Source organism: Malaclemys terrapin, chromosome 8 (genome assembly GCF_027887155.1).
Source record: "Malaclemys terrapin pileata isolate rMalTer1 chromosome 8, rMalTer1.hap1, whole genome shotgun sequence".
Taxonomy (NCBI): domain Eukaryota; kingdom Metazoa; phylum Chordata; order Testudines; family Emydidae; genus Malaclemys; species Malaclemys terrapin.
Window position 1 is genome coordinate 107,753,252 of NC_071512.1, and position 19,098 is coordinate 107,772,349.

A 19,098-nucleotide genomic window follows, 5' to 3' on the forward strand; every position below is an offset into this window, starting at 1 on the left:
GGGGGCTCTTTTTGCCTCGGGAAGCTGAAGCCTGTAGGGGGCGAAGCCTGAGATGAAGTGTTTGAACAGACGAAGCAGCTGGGTGCAATACCAGACTGCACCCCTACAGGGCTTTCCTCTGACGCGGGAGGACTGCACTCGGGCGCGTATTGTCGGTCGGTGCTCCCCAGCTCCACCCCGGGTCTCCGCTGGTGGGTTAATGAGGGGCGCGGTGGCTGCAGGCGAGCGAAGCCCAGCCCCGGGTAACCAATGCAGGCGCTGCTCAGAGGCCCGGGCTCCCCTGCGCTCTCAGACCTACAGATGCCTACCCATAATGCACTGCGCATCGTGCCCTGCATCTCTGGTCCCTGGGCTGGGTTTGCTCCCAGAGATCCTGGTTCCGAGGGTAAAAGCCGGGCTTTAAGCCGGCCAGTGCAATAGGCTGTAGAAGGGGGCGGCTTGGCGGGCTGCCCGTGGAGCCCCGCCCCTCTGAGCTTATTTTGTGGGGAAAAAAAAAAACAGAGCGTTGGTGATTCATTCATTGAAGTTGTCTTAATGGTTACATTTCTCAGACATCTCTACTGGTTCTTTACATGTAACTTCTCTGGAGAAATACCAAAAAATACTGTTTACAATATGTTTAGAGCTCAAATGAGATGTTTTTCCAACAGGGGGTTATTTTGTGTTCTGTATTCATCTTCCCGTTTGGTTTCATATGTTTTTAGTACTAGTGATGTGCTGACACCTTGCATACTGTAGAAAATAACTTTCAGGTATGTATTCAAATTTCATGTTTTTTCATGCATGATCTCATTTCCAAACGAAGGAATTTGAATAACTTATCCCCATGTTTTCGGTGTTAATATTTAATGGTACAAAAAGAGTGTTCATACTGGCCGAGCTGGTTATTCTAGATGACTTTATGCAGCAGAGCTCATAATTCATAAGAATAATTAATTCTTTCAACCCCATGAGATCCTGTAAGAAGGCTGGAGTGGGTCAGACCAATGGTCCACCTAGCCCAGTGGAGTATACAGAACAGGTCAATTTGGAGTGATCCACCCTCCTCTTCCACTCCTGGTCTCTGTGTAGTCATAGATTTAGGGCTTTCCTCAAGCATGAGATTGCATCACTAACAACTCTGGAGAGACCTAGTCTCTATTAATTTATCTCATTCTCTGTAGAAGCCACTTCTACTTTTTGCCCTCACAACACTGCACGTTAATTTCGTCAGGTGGGTCCCCCCCACACCCCTTTACTGTATTGTGGGAGAGGGTAAATAACACTTTGCTCTTCACTTCAGCCACATCATTCATGGTTTTATAGGCCTCTATCATAGGGGTTCTCAACCTTATTTTACCAGAAGCCCTTAAAATTAAATAAAAAGAAGAACAGGAGTACTTGTGGCACCTTAGAGACTAACAAATTTATTAGAGCATAAGCTTTCGTGGACTACAGCCCACTTCTTCGGATGCATATAGAATGGAACATATATTGAGGAGATATATATACACACATACAGAGAGCATAAACAGGTGGGAGTTGTCTTACCAACTCTGAGAGGCCAATTAATTAAGAGAAAAAAAACTTTTGAAGTGATAATCAAGCTAGCCGAGTACAGACAGTTTGATAATAAGTAAAAAGAAGAACAGGAGTACTTGTGGCACCTTAGAGACTAACAAATTTATTAGAGAAGTGGGCTGTAGTCCACGAAAGCTTATGCTCTAATAAATTTGTTAGTCTCTAAGGTGCCACAAGTACTCCTGTTCTTCTTTTTGTGGATACAGACTAACACGGCTGTTACTCTGAAACTTAAAATTAAATACACAGCCCTGCAGATCCCCAACCAGAGGGGAAGCGGGGGGGGCACATGGGGTCACCTGCCCCCCCCAACGTTCTCCCTTCCATTTTGCTATGCTCCCTGAAATGCTAATATACCAGGGCAGCACAGAGCAATGGCATGTTTCCTTGGCTAGCTGCTGCCTGCTCGTGCTGATGGCAGGGGGGAGATCTCTCTTCTGCAATTTGTGACGACCCTCCCGCCAAGCAGGCTTGGTGAGTCCCTGAAGTTAGTCGGAGGTGGATCAAGGCCAGGTTTCTTTGGGCAGACACCTGGTTGAGAACCAGTGCTGTATTGTATCCCTCCTTAATCATCTCGTCTAAACTTTGGGAGCCTGGTATTTCTGGTGGGGAGAGAGAGAAGCACAATGCAAGCTTATCTCTTGCCCCAGCAGAAGGTGGGGTCCACCTTGTCGCTCTGAAATCCTGGGTTCCTGGGACGGGACCCGGCTACATGCAAGAAACTGCAGTGTTATTGCATTCAGGTTACAGCTTTGTCGGGCCCCGCCTTTTCTGAGCTGGGCTGCAGCACGTGACGCAGCGGCCCAGCCGCCGGGGAGACCGGGCTCATCACAGGTGGGGGGAGGGGCGACCGGGGCAGCACTACGGCAAGGACCGCTGCTGGGGCTGGCTGCGGGGCTCTTAGCGCTGACGAGCCGGGGCTGGCCAGGGGAGAGAGCCGGGCCTGGGCACGCAGGGGGAGGGGCCGACCGGAGGGGCGGAGCCGCGTGAGCGCGTATGCAGATATGGATGGGAGCATAGCATTGTGGGAGCGGAGGCAGGCTGCCCAGCAGGGCCCGAATTTGGCACACGGGACTCGGCGTGGAGAAGGAAGGGCCCTCGGAACAGGTCGAGGCAGGTCACGGCAGTGGGGGCCGGTGTGGGCGAGACCGGCGGTCGGGGCGCGGCGGTCCGCACCGCGGGTTAAAAGTAGGAGGCGAGCGAGGGCGGGCGGCGGCTGGGCGTACGGAACTCATACTTACCTGGCAGGGGAGATACCATGATCACGAAGGTGGTTTTCCCAGGGTGAGGCTCATCCATTGCACTGCGGGTGTGCTGACCCCTGCGATTTCCCCAAATGCGGGAAACTCGACTGCATAATTTGTGGTAGTGGGGGACTGCGTTCGCGCTCTCCCCTGGCGATTGGTTGTAAAGGAAGATAAAATTTTTCGCAGTATTGTTTAGTGGTCTTCCTGTTCTTTTTTGGCCCATCTTGAAGCTGTGTCCCTAGTTCATGGAGGGGGGGCTTTAGCCCTATCACTTTCTGATTGTCCTTCGTTTTCAGGAGGAAGGCTTGCTCCGAGGGGCACAGCTAGCTGCTTTAGTCTTCTTTGCGCGCCTTGGATGTAGCCCTGCTGATGCGTCCAACAGAGAGGAGAGGAAAACAAAGCTCAGCTCGCAAACTTTGGCTTTCGGCTTACAACACTCTTGGCTTTCTTCTGCTCTGTTGCTTTCCTGTTCTTCCATGGGCTTTTACGTCTGGCCCGCTCTCTCGTCTGCCTTTGGGGGGCTTGGACCAGTGCTCTCTTTTGCCCCCTGGCTGTTCTGCCTCTTTCGCTTGATCTTAGCTCATAGAGAGCCAAGAAGCGAGGCACGCAGACCCCTGCACCCAGCGATTTCTATCTCACTCTGTCGAGCTCCCAGACACACAACAAACACCACAACTAGGGAACTCTAAGTGAGGGTCATTTCCCCGAAATGACTCCAGTGGAAAAATTCAAAGCAAGAGCCCATAACACACAATTCTGTTCAATTTATAGGGATAGTTGGGGTTATGTTTTCCAATGTGCATTACTTTGCATTTATCAGCACCGACGTCCATCTGCCGTTTTGTTGCCCAGTCACCCAGTTTTGTGAGATCTCTTTGTGGCTCTTCGCAGTCTGCCTGGGACTTAACTATCTTGAGCAATTTTGTCATTTTGCCACCTCGCTATTTACCCCTTTCCCCAGACCATTTATGAATAAATTGAACAGTTCTGGTGTGACGTTGTGCAGTCTATATGGTTTTATAAAAACTTGATAAGTCAATATAATGTAACTGAGATAGTTTTAGAGAAAATACGGTAATAAGTGAATGTAAGTAACTGGGATATGCCTCATGCAAAAGGTCTCTTGTAAGGTATCATTACAAAGCTTATAATCTACTGAGTGTGATCATCTGATTTGTATAAATGTACCACTCTTGTATCTAAAACTAGAAATATAAAATGTAACTCTGAGGGCCTATTGTAATTGTGTAAAGTGTGGACCATTAATGATGGTTTGGAATCTTGATGACTCCCATTGTCTGCAGATGGCTGTGTTTTCCTGTGAGTCTTCCTGTATATGTGTGTGCTGGCAAGTGAGTAATGAAGTCTTGCAGTGACATGTGATCATGTCACCTGAACTGGAATCCATCTTTAACCTGGTGCTTTTCCAGTGAGGGGGGTGGAAACCCAGAGAGACAAAGAGTTCCCGCCTTATGCAAAAGATATATAAAGGGGGGAAGAGAACAGAGAGGGAGAGGAGCCATCATGAAGAATCCCCTAGCTACCACCTGAGCTGCAACAAGAGCTGTACCAGGGGAAAGGATTGTGCCCAGGCCTGGAAGATGTCCAGTCTGAGAAAAACTTACTGAAGCCTCTCTGAGGGTGAGATTATCTGTATTTAGTTTGATTAGGCATAGATTTGCGCATTTTATTTTATTTTGCTTGGTGACTTACTTTGTTCTGTCTGTTACTACTTTGAACCACTTAAATCCTACTGTCTGTATTTAATAAAATCACTTTTTATTTCGTAATTTACTCAGAGTATGTATTAATACCTGGGGGAGCAAACAACTGTGCATATCTCTCTATCAGTGTTATAGAGGGCGAACAATTTATGAGTTTGCCCTGCATAAGCTTTATGCAGGGTAAAACGGATTTATCTGGGTTTAGACCCCATTGGGAGTTGGGCATCTGAGTGCTAAAGACAAGCACGCTACTGCGAGCTGTTTTCAGGTAAACTTGCAGCTTTGGGACAGGAGATTCTGACCCTGGATCTGTGTCTGGAGCCAGACGGGAGTGTCTGGCTCAGCAAGACAGGGTGCTGGAGTCCTGAGCTGGCAGGGAAAACAGAAGCAGGGGTAGTCTTTGCACATCGGGGTGGCAGCTCCCAGGGGGGTTTCTGTGATCCAACCCGTCACAGCTGGTCCCAGTACAGACACCTGGGGATAAGAGGGAAGATCCTCTTCTGACACTGGCAGACCAGGTGCCAGCTCATGCCAAGGCCCCTAGGCCTTACTGAGAAGTGACAAACGCATGGCTGGAAACTAGTCTTGCTCACCTGTTTGTTAGTGTTGTTAAAACAGGCATGAGATTTATAAAAATGTGTTTCGTGTTTAGATTTTATGAAAAGCTTGTGAGTTGCTGTGACTCCATGTTCAGGCTGTCCTAGTGCCTGAGGAGTTCACACTTGATACTTGGCGGGTGAAATCGAGATGCGGAACACACAACCGTGAGGAGCCCCGCTGCCTGCCAGCCCCAGGCGCCCCCGCGGGGCTCCTGCTCTCTGGGGCTGTGGCTGCACTAGAAAGGTACGTTTCTAGCTTGCCTGGTTCAGAAAACCGGAAGGGAAATAAAGAGAACCCACGTTACATTTTAAAAAAAAAGAATCCTCATGGTTTGTAAGCCACTGTCATGATTTTGGGGAGTCTGACTCATGATTTCCCAAGAGTGAGGGTGGCAACGCTGAGAAGTTAAGGGTTATTATTTACCATTTAGATTACAGTAGGTTTGGGGGGAGGAAATCAGGATTGGGACCCCTGTGTGCCGGGTGCAGCACGACACCTAGTGCCTTGTCTTGATCTTACGAACCGAGATACATAGAACGTAGGCCGGGTGGAGAGAAGGCTATGTAACTCATGCGGTTGTTGATATACGTGTGACCTCAAATATTACCAACCGCCCCCCAAAAAAACAAACAAACAAAAAACTAACCAACCAACCAACCAACCATCTCCCCAACAGACCCAGAGTCTGGAAAGCATTTGTCCCTCATACTGTTGAAAAGACTCACAGCAGAAAAAAGGATCCCAGCTTCTTAAATAATCCTCTAGCAAGACAAAGAACAGCCTCACATCTATTGACACTCAAAACACTCCCAAGAAATTGTAACAATAGTTTGTTTATCATAAAGAAACCAAAGCACAACAAAGACTTCAGATTTTTCTGCTACTTCCAAAAATCTGCTTTAAAGAAGTACCATCCCAGTTTTCTGTTTTTGTAACCAGAAGATTCTCCCCAAAAAGGGAGGTGCACCGTTCCTGAAGACACTGCAATACCAGGCCGATACATAGGGCAGACAGTGCAAGCTGCTGTTCTAACCCCCTGTTTCAAAAATTAATTTAATATACAGTCCTTAAATAAAGGACATATCAGATTTAAATTTTATTAGAGAATATTTAGAAAAAAATAAATGATACAGAAAATGTGAAGCGTTAGTTATTGGTCATTGGGGGTAACATACAGAGTATGGGGGTATGTTGGTGATTTTGGGGCTGGGCAGCACACATAGTGTATACACACTGCAATGTCCCCAATGAGGGGTGGGTAACCGGTGGGCGGGATCAGGAAACAGTCGATAAGCGGTGAGGGTCTAACACCCATACGGGAAGTAGAGACAGTCATGGGTATAAGTAAGCGGGCTGGGTAATGGGGATGGGGTGACCCTTACGTGGCGGGATTCAGCTAGGTTTTATTAAACTGATAAGAACAGGTACTACGCTTGATCTTAGCTCATAGAGAGCTGAGAAGCGATGCTGAGACTCTGTGACGCACGCACACCCCTGCACCCACCGATTTCGATCTCACCCTGACGAGCTCCCGGACACGCAACAAACACCAGAATACATCCTCTGTCGCTAGGTTGCCTCCCTCATTCAGTAAGGTCCCACACTTTCCTTGACTTTCTTCTTGTTGCTAACATACCTGAAGAAACCCTTCTTGTTACTCTTTAACATCTCTTGCTAGCTGCAACTCCAAGTGCGATTTGGCCTTCCTGATTTCACTCCTGCATGCCTGAGCAATATTTTGTTATACTCCTCCCTGGTCATTTGTCCAATCTTCCACTTCTTCAAAGGGCGCTGCCTGCCTGTGCACTCAGCCTCACTCGGCAGGTAACAAAAGAGATCAAGGGGCCTTCCAGTTTCTGGAGTGGGTGACAACACCTGACCTTCTGCACTGACAAGACACTGACACGAGACAAGGCGGGGAAGTAATTCTTGTGTTGGACCAACTTCTGGTGGGGAGAGAGAGAAGCAAAATGCAAGCTGCACTCTTTCCCCAGCAGAAGGTGGAGTCCACCTTGTCTCTCTGATATCCTGGATTCCTGGGATATGGGGCATGCAAGAGCCAGGGCTGGGCAGGGGAGAGCGCGGGGCCCGGGCAGGCAGGGGGAGGGGCCCGACCGGAGGGGCGGAGCCGCGTGAGCAAGTATGCAGATATCTGTTCGAGCCGAGGATTGTGGGAGCGGAGGCAGGCTGTGGAGCAGGGCCCGAATATGGCACCCGGGCTCGGCATGGAGAAGGAAGGGGACCCTGGGGCCGCGACGGGGCAGCTCGCGGCATTGGGGGCCGGTGTGGGCGAGACTGGCGGTCGGGGCGCGGCGGTCCGCACCGCGGGTTAAAAGTAGGAGGCGAGCGAGGGCGGGCGGCGGTTGGGCGTTAGGAACTCATACTTACCTGGCAGGGGAGATACCATGATCACGAAGGTGGTTTTCCCAGGGTGAGGCTCATCCATTGCACTGCGGGTGTGCTGACCCCTGCGATTTCCCCAAATGCGGGAAACTCGACTGCATAATTTGTGGTAGTGGGGGACTGCGTTCGCGCTCTCCCCTGGCAATTGGTTGGGAAAAGAAAGAAAAGTTTTTAGGTGTGCTGTTTTGTGGGTTCAAGGTTCTTTCTTGGTCCACCCTGGAGCTGTGTCCTTAGTTTTTCGAGGGGGGCTTTACCCACAGGTCTTTCTGACTGTTCTCTTCTCCAAGTTGTTCTTGAGACAAAGGCTTGGCCCGATAGTCGGTGTCTCTTTTTCCGTCCTTGCAAGTCTCTTTTTCTGTCCTTGTAAGTAGCCTTCGGCACCTTTGTCATTCCCACTGGTGATGGGTCCAACAGAGAGGAGAGCAAAGCAAAGCTCAGCTCGCAAACTTTGGCTCTCGGCTTTCTTCTGCTCTGTTGCTTTCCTGTTCTTCCCTGGGCTTTTACGTCTGTCCTGCTCTCTCGTCTGCCTTTGGGGGGGCTCGGACCAGTGCTTTCTTTTGCCCTAAGGGGAGCTGCCTGGCTGTTCTGTCTCTTTCCCTGCTTGCAGCTTTTTGCCCGTCCCTCCTTCTTGGGCTCTTCCTCCTTTGATGGGAGCACGGCCTGTCAAAAATGCCTGTCCCACCTGGTCCCCTCGTCCAACGTGCAGGCTTGCCCCCTGCCCTGGGGCCGCTTTGGCTTTTGCTGTCTGTTCCCGTCTCTCGGTGGCCACCCTGTCTGTGCTACGGAGAGTAGGCTGGCACGACCCCATGGCGGAGGAGGTCTTTCCGTCGCTTTAGGCCCCCCGCCTCCCCGAATGCCCTTAGCTATGCTGGGGGTTAGGTCGGCGTGGCCGTGTCGCCCAGGAGCGGGTTTCCCTTTGGCACACCCCCTGACGGACGGAGCTGTTTTCACTTAACTGTTCAGCGCGCACCAACCCTCAGGCCTAGTCTGCACGGGGAACGTAAGTCGGCACAGCTACATCAGTCTGCGCCATGGACGGAAGAATTCTTCTGTCGACCTTGCTCCCGCCTTTCGGGGAGGTGGATGGCCTGCGCCGACGAGAAAAACCCTCTCCAGGCAGGACCCTTCTCCGGGAACAGTGCCCTTCCGTTTGGGGAGACTATGCTGCTTAAAAAATGGGAAATAGTTTAACTGCATTTCTCTGTGACAAGGCTGTATTGCTTCCCTCGTGGCTCCTTAAAGCAGTTGTGTTCTGAAATCTTTAGGATTTTACTTCATTTATGATGAAATCTTGCTGTAACTTTATTCTAATTTTGAATGAGTAGCGAGACATGAGCTTTTTGGTGTGTTATCGGAGGATTGTTTAAAAATCTGGGATTCCACTTTCTGCTGCCTTTCAGTTGCATTTCCTCTGAAAGCCCACTTAAAACCGCCACTTCCCACACAACTCTCTCATCAGGCATACATAAGATGCTTAGGGTTTCACTCCAGACCAGTCCAGTTCCTTGCTGTTTCCTGTCTAACCACTGCACACATATGGTCTCCCCTCCCTACCTGGAGCTGATTCCCGGCTTTTGCGCTCAGCACAGGAAAATGAGAATTGAGAGGTAAGCTGTGCAGGCAACTCTTCCTCAACTTGCACTCCACTCTCCGAGGGACTTTCGGGGTCTTCTACGGACTTCAGGTTTCATTTCATTTCCAAGGTTTATGGTCTCGTTCATTAGACATCTCCCCTAATGCAGGGATCCTACGTGTCAGACCAAAGATCAATTGCCCAGAAGAGCTAGCAAACAGAAATAAAGCTGAGCGCTAGGCGTTACATTTAGATGAGTATCCAGAATCTGTGCGCGCCCTGGCGTGTTCAACACGGCCGAAAGAAATCAGAAAGTAAGGTGCTCGTCGGGTCCCTCTGCTAGCACCCAGATCTGGTGTCTAGTCAGTCTGCTGGGAAATAAGGAAAAGAAAATCAATAAAGAAGTCAGGCGCTAACAAGGAAATGAAGAGGTTTGTCGAATGGGTTTCTGTCCGATTTACCATCTTCCCAGCTACCCGTCAAAGTTAAAGACCTAAAGTCAACCTATCGGCATAAGTACAGATTGTTAGATGGAAATTAAAAGGAGCTGCTGTCACGAATGTGAAGTGCCTGCAAGCAGCATGCAGACTGTTTAAAGGCACCGTAATTAGAGGCTCGGATGAAACGTATGCCCTAAATCAGAAACGACAATAGGAGGACTGGAAGAATGCCACCCTAGGTAAATGGCTGAGTAATGGAGGCCGTTAGAAGCAAAAAGTCATCCTTCAAAAGCTGGAAATCAAGTCCTAGTGAGGAGAATAGGAAGGTGCACAAACTCTGGCCGCTTAAGTGTCAAAGTCTAACGAGTCAGGCCAAGAAAGAATCTGAGAAGCAACATGCTAAAGACACAAAAGCTAACCATAAGAATGTTTTTAAGTACATCAGAAGCAGGCAGCCTGCCAAAGAGGTGGAGGGGCCACTAGCTGACAAAGGAGCACTCTAGGAAGACGAGGCCATTGCAGAGAAGCTCCATGCCTTCTTTGCAGCAGCCTTCACTGCAGAGGACGGGAGGGAGAGTCCCACATCAGAGCTGTCCTCATTGGGTGACAAATCTGAAGTACCATCCCAGTAGAAGAGGTTTTAGAACAAATTGTTAAATTAAGCAGGAATAAGTCATCAGGACCAGATGGCATTCCACCACGAGTTCTGAGGGAACTCAGATGTGAAATTGCAGAACTACGAGCCGTAGTACGCAAGCTACCGCTGAAGCAAGCCTCTGTTGCAGACCACTGGCAGGTAGCTGACGTAACGCCAATTTTTAAAATGGGCTCCTGGGGCGACCCTGGCGATTTCAGACCGGCGAGCCTAACTTCAGTAATGGGGAAATTGGTAGAAACTAGAATGATCAGGCACCCAGATAAACAGGATATATTGGGAAAGGGTGAACACAGCTTTTGTAAAGGGAACTCGTACCTCACCAATCTTGTAGAATTATTTGAGGATCTCAACAAGCATGTGGATGAGGATGATTCAGTCGATATAGCGAACTGGGATTTTCAGAAAGCCTTTGACAGGGTCTCTCACCAAAGGCTCTAAAGAAAACGAAGTGGTTATGGGATAAGAACGTAAGAACGGCCATACTGGGTCAGACCAAAAGTCCATCTAGCCCAGTATCCTGTCTTCTGACAGCGGCCAATGCCAGGTGCCCCAGAGGGAATGAACAGAACAGGGAATCATCGAGTGATCCATCCCCTGTCCCCCATTCCCAGCTTCTGGCAAACAGGGGTTAGCTAGGGATACTGCTGGCGAAGCGCCATCGATGGACCTATCCTCCATTAATTTATCTAGTTCTTTTTTGAACCCTGTTATAGTCTTGGCCTTCACGACATCCTCTGGCAAAGCGTTCCACAGGTTGACTGTGCGGTGCGTGGAGAAATACTTCCTTTTGTTTGTTTGTTTTAAAGCTGCTGCCTATTAATTTAATTCGGTGACCCCTAGATTTTTTTGTTTATGAGAAGGAGTAAATAACTCTTCCTTATTTACTTTCTCCACACCGGTCATGATTTTATAGACCTCCGTCGTATCCCCCTTTAGTCGTCTCTTTTCCAAGCTGAAAAGTTCCAGTCTTATTCATCTCTTCTTATACGGAAGCTGGTCCATATCCCCTCAGCATTTTTGTTGCCCTTTTCTGAATCTTTCCCATTCCAGTATATCTTTTTTGAGATGGGGCGACCACATCAGCACGCAGTATTCAAGATATGGGCGTACCATGGATTTATATTGAGGCGCTATGATATTTTCTGTCTTAAAGATTCCCAACACTCCGGTGCACATTGAGTGGATGTTTTCAGAGAACTTTCCACAACGACTCCTGGATCTCTTCCTTGAGTGGTAACAGCTAATTTAGACCCCATCGTTTTATAGGGATAGTTGGGATTATGTTTTCCAATGTGCATTACTTTGCATTTTTCAGCACCGACGTCCATCTGACGTTTTGTTGCCCAGTCACCGAGTTTTGTGAGATCTCTTTGTGGCTTTTCGCAGTCTGCCTGGGACTTAACTATCTTAAGCAATGTTGTCATTTTGCCACCTCACTGTTTACCCCTTTCCCCAGACCATTTATGAATAAATTGAACAGTGCTGGTCCCAGTACAGACACCTGGGGATAAGAGGGAAAAGCCTCTTCTGACACTGGCAGACCAGGTGCCAGCTCATGCCAAGGCCCCTAGGCCTTACTGAGAAGTGACAAACGCATGGCTGGAAACTAGTCTTGCTCACCTGTTTGTTAGTGTTGTTAAAACAGGCATGAGATTTATAAAAACGTGTTTTGTGTTTAGATTTTATGAAAAGCTTGTGAGTTGCTGCATGCATTATTCTCACCTATAATAGCCGTATCCCATGTTAGAAGGTGATATATAAGCGTTGGCACTAAAACTGTAAACCCCCTTGCCGCCACCCCACCACCAGTCAGGAGCGAAGCATTACCCAGTGTGAAATGCTAGTTTACCAGAAGAGGAGACATCTCCTTTCCAACAAGAGAAGGCCCTGAGACATCAGACAAGCCACTGTGGATCATCCGTGGACAAAAGACTCGGCTGATTGCTCCCCCTCACACACCCATCCACACCCACGAGGAGGCGGAGACCTGCACAAAGACTTGCCCCCATCAGCTTGAGCTCTGGGGGAATGAAATAAAAATCTCTGTCAAGAAGAAACTGTTGTCCCCCCCGATGCTGCTTGGACTTCAGGGAGACGGCACGCCTTCTAAGCATAAGCAAGGGAGCCCGGCTGTTTGGCTAGGGTTAGCCCTAAGGGACATACAGAGCTTGCATGTTACAGCAGCTTCTACTACACCTGGGTGGCAAGATAGAGTCTGGGTGCCCAAGGGGGCTGTCTGTGACTCCATGTTCAGGCTGTCCTAGTGCCTGAGGAGTTCACACTTGATACTTGGCGGGTGAAATCAAGGTGCACAACAAAGACTTCAGAGTTTTCTGCTACTTCTAAAAATCTGCTTTAAAGAAGTACCATCCCAGTTTTCTGTTTTTCTAACCAGAAGATTCTCCCCAAAAAAGGAGATGCACCATTCCTGGAGACACTGCAATACCAGGTTGATGCATAGGGCAGACAGAGCAAGCTGCTGTTCTAACCCCCTGCTTCAAAAATTAATTTAATATACAGTCCTTAAATAAAGGACATATCAGATTTAAATTTTATTAGAGAATATTTAAAGAAATAAACGATACAGAAAATTTGAAGCGTTAGTCATTGGTCATTGGGGGTAACATGCAGAGTAAGGGGGTATGTTGGTGTTTTGGGGCTGGGCAGCACACATAGTATATACACACTGCAATGTCCCCAATGAGGGGTGGGTAACTAAACTGATAAGAACAGGTACTACGCTTGATCTTAGCTCATACAGAGCCGAGAAGCGATGCTGAGACTCTGCGACGCACGCACACCCCTGCACCCACCGATTTCGATCTCACCCTGACGAGCTCCCGGACACGCAACAAACACCAGAACTAGGGAACTCTAAGTGAGGGTCACTTCCCCGAAATGACTCCAGTGGAAGAATTCAAAGCAAGAGCCCTTAACACACAATTCTGTTCAAAGACAGACAAGTCTTGCAGATGTCTTCCTCTCGCTGGTTTCCCTGTATACTCCTAATTTGCATAAAACCACCCACTGACCTGAGACTAGCAATCTCTCACTGTTAACTCTTACAGCAAAACTGGGCAAAGAAAGCCCATGCAAGCGCTATTCCGCAGCCCCAGTGCTCTTTTCTGCTCCTTCCCACAGAACTATCTCAAACATACAGTCAATTGCATCAAATCAATTCCTTGCCATTGCAGAGCCTGGGGCACTGCCGCTCTGAGGTGATCGGCTGGTTCCTTCTGGCTTTAAATGCTATGAATCTGACTCAAAGGGCCACAACCTTCCTCCTCTTCTGCTCCTATGAACGTAGTCTCTTGGTCTATCCAAGGCCGTGATCAAGTGTCTTGATGTTTTTGGTCTTTTGGCCTCGAGATGAAAACCTTGTCTTTACTTCTGGGACCTTGAAGTGAAAAAATTCTCTAAGTTATATCCCTCGTCTGGGCAAACCATTTACAGAGACTGTTTCCTAAGTTGAAACAGTGGCGTTTTCCCAACGGGAAAGGGATGGAAAAATTTATCTTCTGTGGGGAGACGAGAAAACCATGCAATCACTTCTGGAAGGTATGCTAAGGAGAACGGTTTAAGAACCTACACAGAATAGACTAAGAAAGCAGCTCTTTCATTGACCTACCAACAATGACAAAGTAAAATCTGCAAGAGCAGCCTTTCAACTCAGGGGCCTAAAAGTAACCAAAGAGTTCCCCAAACGACTCAAAACCATCCTCTTCGTACAAACCAAACGTTAACACGGACAACAACGCATTTCTTTGCTGCTCTTCAACGCTGATATATTCTCTACCCTTGCTGCCAAAAACCTATGAAACCAAACAACTAGGTGAATACAGATCACAAAACAGACCCTTGCTGGGAAAAAACATCTCACTAACACACCGAGCGCTAAATAAATCATAAACAGCTGTTTTCAAAGCTCTGGTCTTCATTCAGACAATACAGAAGCTTCAGCTGTCAACATAAGCTCAAGTAGCAAAGTCCAACCACCTTTCTACTTTTCTCATAACAACAGGGAACGGCCTCACTAAAGCAAAGCCTCAAAAAATCAGATAGAAACTCATAAATGTTCCTCCCCAAAGAAATCTTTAATAAAAGGTGAAAGATTTATACAATTTGAAGAGAAACCAGAGTATATCAAGGACATGCTGCACAGGCGCTGCCGGGGCAACCGCGTGTGCTACTCACCTCAGGGTGACTACACTCACTGCCCGCTAAAGCTCTCGCTTTTACAGGAAATGTAATTGAACCGGTTTACATCCCGAGTTGGAGCATCGGAACCGGGGACATTGGGAGCAAAACCAGCCCCTTGACCAGGGACTCGCTTCACTGCGCGCAAGGCACTGTGGGTATGCAAATGAGATTCTCCAGCCCATCCTCGCTCAGGGCTGCCGCTGCTCGTTCCCCAGCTGGGCGGAGACTGGGATGCGGCGGCGGGCTGGGGAAGCTGCTCTCCTGGGACAGTCTCGCTGACACCCAGGCGCATAGAGGACGGAGCCCGGCCGAGAAGCCAGAGGGCAATTGGCCCACGGCTAAAACCCAGAGCAATCACACACGCCTTGCAAAGTAACAGGAGCCGGGATCTCGGACATGAGATTCTATCTGCCAGCCGGGGTGCGACCCCGCGTTGTACCTGCTGCTTGGTCGGCCTCTGCTGCAAAGTAGCTCACCTCAGATCCTTGGGGTTCGCTGCACTGCAGCTCACCTGATACACGGGAACAGCTTAGACTATCAGGGTTGGAAGGGACCTCAGGTGGTCATCTAGTCCAACCCGCTGCTCAATCCCCAACTAAATCATCCCAGCCAGGGCTTTGTCAAGCCGGGCCTTAAAAACCTCCAAGGAAGGAGACTCCACCACCTCCCTAGGTAACGCATTCCAGTGCTTCACCACCCTCCTTGTGAAATTGTGCTTCCTAATATATCCAACCTAAACCTCCCCCACCGCAACATGAGACAGGTAGTCCTTGTTCTGTCATCTGGTACCACTGAGAACAGTCTAGATCCAGCCTCTTTGGAACCCCCCTTCAGGTAGATGAAAGCAGCTATCAAATCCCCCCTCATTCTTCTCTTCTGCAGACTAAACAAGCCCAGTTCCCTCAGCCTCTCCTCATAAGTCATGTGCTCCAGCCCCCTCATCATTTTTGTTGCCCTCCGCTGGACTTGTTCCAATTTTTCCACATCCTTCTTGTAGTGTGGGGCCCAAAACTGGACACAGTATTCCAGATGAGGCTTACCAGAGGGGAATTATCACATCCCTCGATCTGCTGGCAATGTGCCTATTTATACAGCCCAAAATGCCGTTAGCCTTCTTGGGCACAAGGGCACACTGTCGACTCATCTCCAGCTTCTCGTCCACTGTAACCCCTAGGTCCTTTTCTGCAGAACTGCTGCCTAGCCATTCGGTCCCTACTCTGTAGCGGTGCATGGGATTCTTCCGTCCAAAGTGCAGGACTCTGCACTTGTCCTCGTTGAACCTCATCAGGTTTCTTTTGGCCCAATCCTCTAATATTGTCTAGGTTCCTCTGTATCCCATCCCTACCCTCCAGCCAGTTTAGTATCTACCACTCCTCCCAGTTTAGTGTCATCTGCAAACTTGCTGAGAGTGCAGTCCACCCCATCCTTCAGATCATTAACGAAGATATTGAACAAAACCGGCCCCAGGACCGACCCTTGGGGCACTCCGCTTGATACCGGCTGCCAACTAGACATTGAGCCATTGATCACTACCCGTTGAGCCCGACGACCTAGCCAGCTTTCTATCCACCTTACAGTCCAATCATCCAGCCCATACTTCTTTAACTTGCCGGCAAGAATACTGTGGGAGACCGTATCAAAAGCTTTGCTAAAGTCAAGGAATAACACGTCCACTGCTTTCCCCTCATCCACAGACCCAGTTATCTCCTCATTGAAGGCAATTAGGTTAGTCAGGCATGACTTGCCCTTGGTGAATCCATGCTGACTGTTCCTGATCACTTTCCTCTCCTCTAAGTGCTTCAGAATTGATTCCTTGAGGACCTGCTCCATGATTTTTCCAGGGACTGAGGTGAGGCTGACTGGCCTGTAGTTCCCCGGATCCTCCTCCTTCCCTTTTTTAAAGATGGGCACTGCATTAGCCTTTTTCCAGTCATCCGGGACCTCGCCCGATCGCCATGAGTTTTCAAAGATAATGGCCAATGGCTCTGCAATCACATCCGCCAACTCCTTTAGCACCCTCGGATGCAGCGCATCCGGCCCCATGGACTTGTGGACATCCAGTTTTTCTAAATAGTCCCGAACCACTTCTTTCTTCACAGAGGGCTGGTCACCTCCTCTCCATGCTGTGCTGCCCAGTGCAGCTGTCTGGAAGCTGACTTTGTTCGTGAAGACAGAGACAAAAAAAAAAAAAAAAAAAAAAAAAAAGCACTGAGTACATTAGCTTTTTCCACATCCTCTGTCGCTAGGTTGCCTCCCTCATTCAGTAAGGGTCCCACACTTTCCTTGACTTTCTTCTTGTTGCTAACATACCTGAAGAAACCCTTCTTGTTACTCTTAACATCTCTTGCTAGCTGCAACTCCAAGTGCGATTTGGCCTTCCTGATTTCACTCCTGCATGCCTGAGCAATATTTTTATACTCCTCCCTGGTCATTTGTCCAATCTTCCACTTCTTCAAACGGCGCTGCCTGCCTGTGCACTCAGCCTCACTCGGCAGGTAACAAAAGGGATCAAGGGGCCTTCCAGTTTCTGGAGTGGGTGACAACACCTGACCTTCTGCACTGACAAGACACTGACGCGAGACAAGGCGGGGAGGTAATTCTTGTGTTGGACCAACTTCTGGTGGGGAGAGAGAGAAGCAAAATGCAAGCTGCACTCTTTCCCCAGCAGAAGGTGGGGTCCACCTTGTCTCTCTGATATCCTGGATTCCTGGGATATGGGGCATGCAAGAGCCAGGGCTGGGCAGGGGAGAGCGGGGCCCGGGCAGGCAGGGGGAGGGGCCCGACCGGAGGGGCGGAGCCGCGTGAGCAAGTATGCAGATATGTGTTCGAGCATAGCATTGTGGGAGCGGAGGCAGGCTGTGGAGCAGGGCCCGAATATGGCACCCGGGCTCGGCATGGAGAAGGAAGGGGACCCTGGGGCCGCGACGGGGCAGCTCGCGGCATTGGGGGCCGGTGTGGGCGAGACTGGCGGTCGGGGCGCGGCGGTCCGCACCGCGGGTTAAAAGTAGGAGGCGAGCGAGGGCGGGCGGCGGTTGGGCGTTAGGAACTCATACTTACCTGGCAGGGGAGATACCATGATCACGAAGGTGGTTTTCCCAGGGTGAGGCTCATCCATTGCACTGCGGGTGTGCTGACCCCTGCGATTTCCCCAAATGCGGGAAACTCGACTGCATAATTTGTGATAGTGGGGGACTGCGTTCGCGCTCTCCCCTGGCAATTGGTTGGGAAAAGAAAGAAAAGTTTTTAGGTGTGCTGTTTTGTGGGTTCAAGGTTCTTTCTTGGTCCACCCTGGAGCTGTGTCCTTAGTTTTTCGAGGGGGGCTTTACCCACAGGTCTTTCTGACTGTTCTCTTCTCCAAGTTGTTCTTGAGACAAAGGCTTGGCCCGATAGTCGGTGTCTCTTTTTCCGTCCTTGCAAGTCTCTTTTTCTGTCCTTGTAAGTAGCCTTCGGCACCTTTGTCATTCCCACTGGTGATGGGTCCAACAGAGAGGAGAGCAAAGCAAAGCTCAGCTCGCAAACTTTGGCTCTTGGCTTTCTTCTGCTCTGTTGCTTTCCTGTTCTTCCCTGGGCTTTTATGTCTGGCCTGCTCTCTCGTCTGCCTTTGGGGGGGCTCGGACCAGTGCTTTCTTTTGCCCTAAGGGGAGCTGCCTGGCTGTTCTGTCTCTTTCCCTGCTTGCAGCTTTTTGCCCGTCCCTCCTTCTTGGGCTCTTCCTCCTTTGATGGGAGCACGGCCTGTCAAAAATGCCTGTCCCACCTGGTCCCCTCGTCCAACGTGCAGGCTTGCCCCCTGCCCTGGGGCCGCTTTGGCTTTTGCTGTCTGTTCCCGTCTCTCGGTGGCCACCCTGTCTGTGCTTCGGCGAGTAGGCTGGCACGACCCCATGGCGGAGGAGGTCTTTCCGTCGCTTTAGGCCCCCCGCCTCCCCGAATGCCCTTAGCTATGCTGGGGGTTAGGTCGGCGTGGCCGTGTCGCCCAGGAGCAGGTTTCCCTTTGGCACACCCCCTGACGGACGGAGCTGTTTTCACTTAACTGTTCAGCGCGCACCAACCTTCAGGCCTAGTCTGCACGGGGAACGTAAGTCAGCACAGCTACATCAGTCCGCGCCGTGGATGGAAGAATTCTTCCGTCGACCTTGCTCCCGCCTTTCGGGGCGGTGGATTGCCTGCGCCGACGAGAAAAACCCTCTCCAGGCAGGACCCTGCACTCTTTTCCCAGCAGAAGATGGGGTCCACCTTGTCTCTCTAGTATCAGGGGGTAGCCGTGTTAGTCTGTATCTACAAAAACAACAAGGAGTCTGGTGGCACCTTAAAGACTGACAGATTTATTTGGGCATAAGGTTTCGTGGGTAAAAACCTCACTTCTTCAGATGCACAGAGTGAAAGTTACAGATGCAGGCATTATGTACTGACACATTGAGAGCAGGGAGTTACTTCACAAGTGGAGAACCAGTGTTGACAGGGCCAATTCAATCAGGGTGGATGTAGTCCACTCCCAATAATAGATGAGGAGGTGTCAATTCCAGGAGAGGAAAAGCTGCTTCTGTAATGAGCCAGCCACTCCCAGTCCCTATTCAAGCCCAGCTTAATGGTGTTAAATTTGCAAATGAATTTTAGTTCTGCTGTTTCTCTTTGACGTCTGTTTCTGAAGTTTTTTTGTTCAATGATAGTGACTTTTAAATCTGTAATAGAATGACCA

General features: G+C 49.5%; 4 non-coding genes and 2 pseudogenes across 4 annotated transcripts; 3 read left to right on the plus strand and 3 right to left on the minus strand.

The window, feature by feature from the left end:
• Nucleotides 1-2,793: 2,793 nt before the first annotated feature.
• On the plus strand, nucleotides 2,794-2,957 carry LOC128842608 (U1 spliceosomal RNA). Its single transcript, XR_008446039.1, has one exon. It is a non-coding gene; the product is annotated as a U1 spliceosomal RNA (small nuclear RNA).
• A 3,130-nt stretch (nucleotides 2,958-6,087) lies between these two features.
• LOC128842617 (U2 spliceosomal RNA) lies at nucleotides 6,088-6,260 on the minus strand (annotated as a pseudogene).
• Nucleotides 6,261-7,511: 1,251 nt separating this feature from the next.
• LOC128842609 (U1 spliceosomal RNA) lies at nucleotides 7,512-7,675 on the plus strand. The gene has a single exon (XR_008446040.1). It is a non-coding gene; the product is annotated as a U1 spliceosomal RNA (small nuclear RNA).
• Nucleotides 7,676-12,617: 4,942 nt separating this feature from the next.
• On the minus strand, nucleotides 12,618-12,788 carry LOC128842616 (U2 spliceosomal RNA; annotated as a pseudogene).
• Nucleotides 12,789-14,231: 1,443 nt separating this feature from the next.
• Nucleotides 14,232-14,347, minus strand: LOC128842622 (U5 spliceosomal RNA). Its single transcript, XR_008446048.1, has one exon. It is a non-coding gene; the product is annotated as a U5 spliceosomal RNA (small nuclear RNA).
• Nucleotides 14,348-17,454: 3,107 nt separating this feature from the next.
• Nucleotides 17,455-17,618, plus strand: LOC128842610 (U1 spliceosomal RNA). The gene has a single exon (XR_008446041.1). It is a non-coding gene; the product is annotated as a U1 spliceosomal RNA (small nuclear RNA).
• Nucleotides 17,619-19,098: the final 1,480 nt, after the last annotated feature.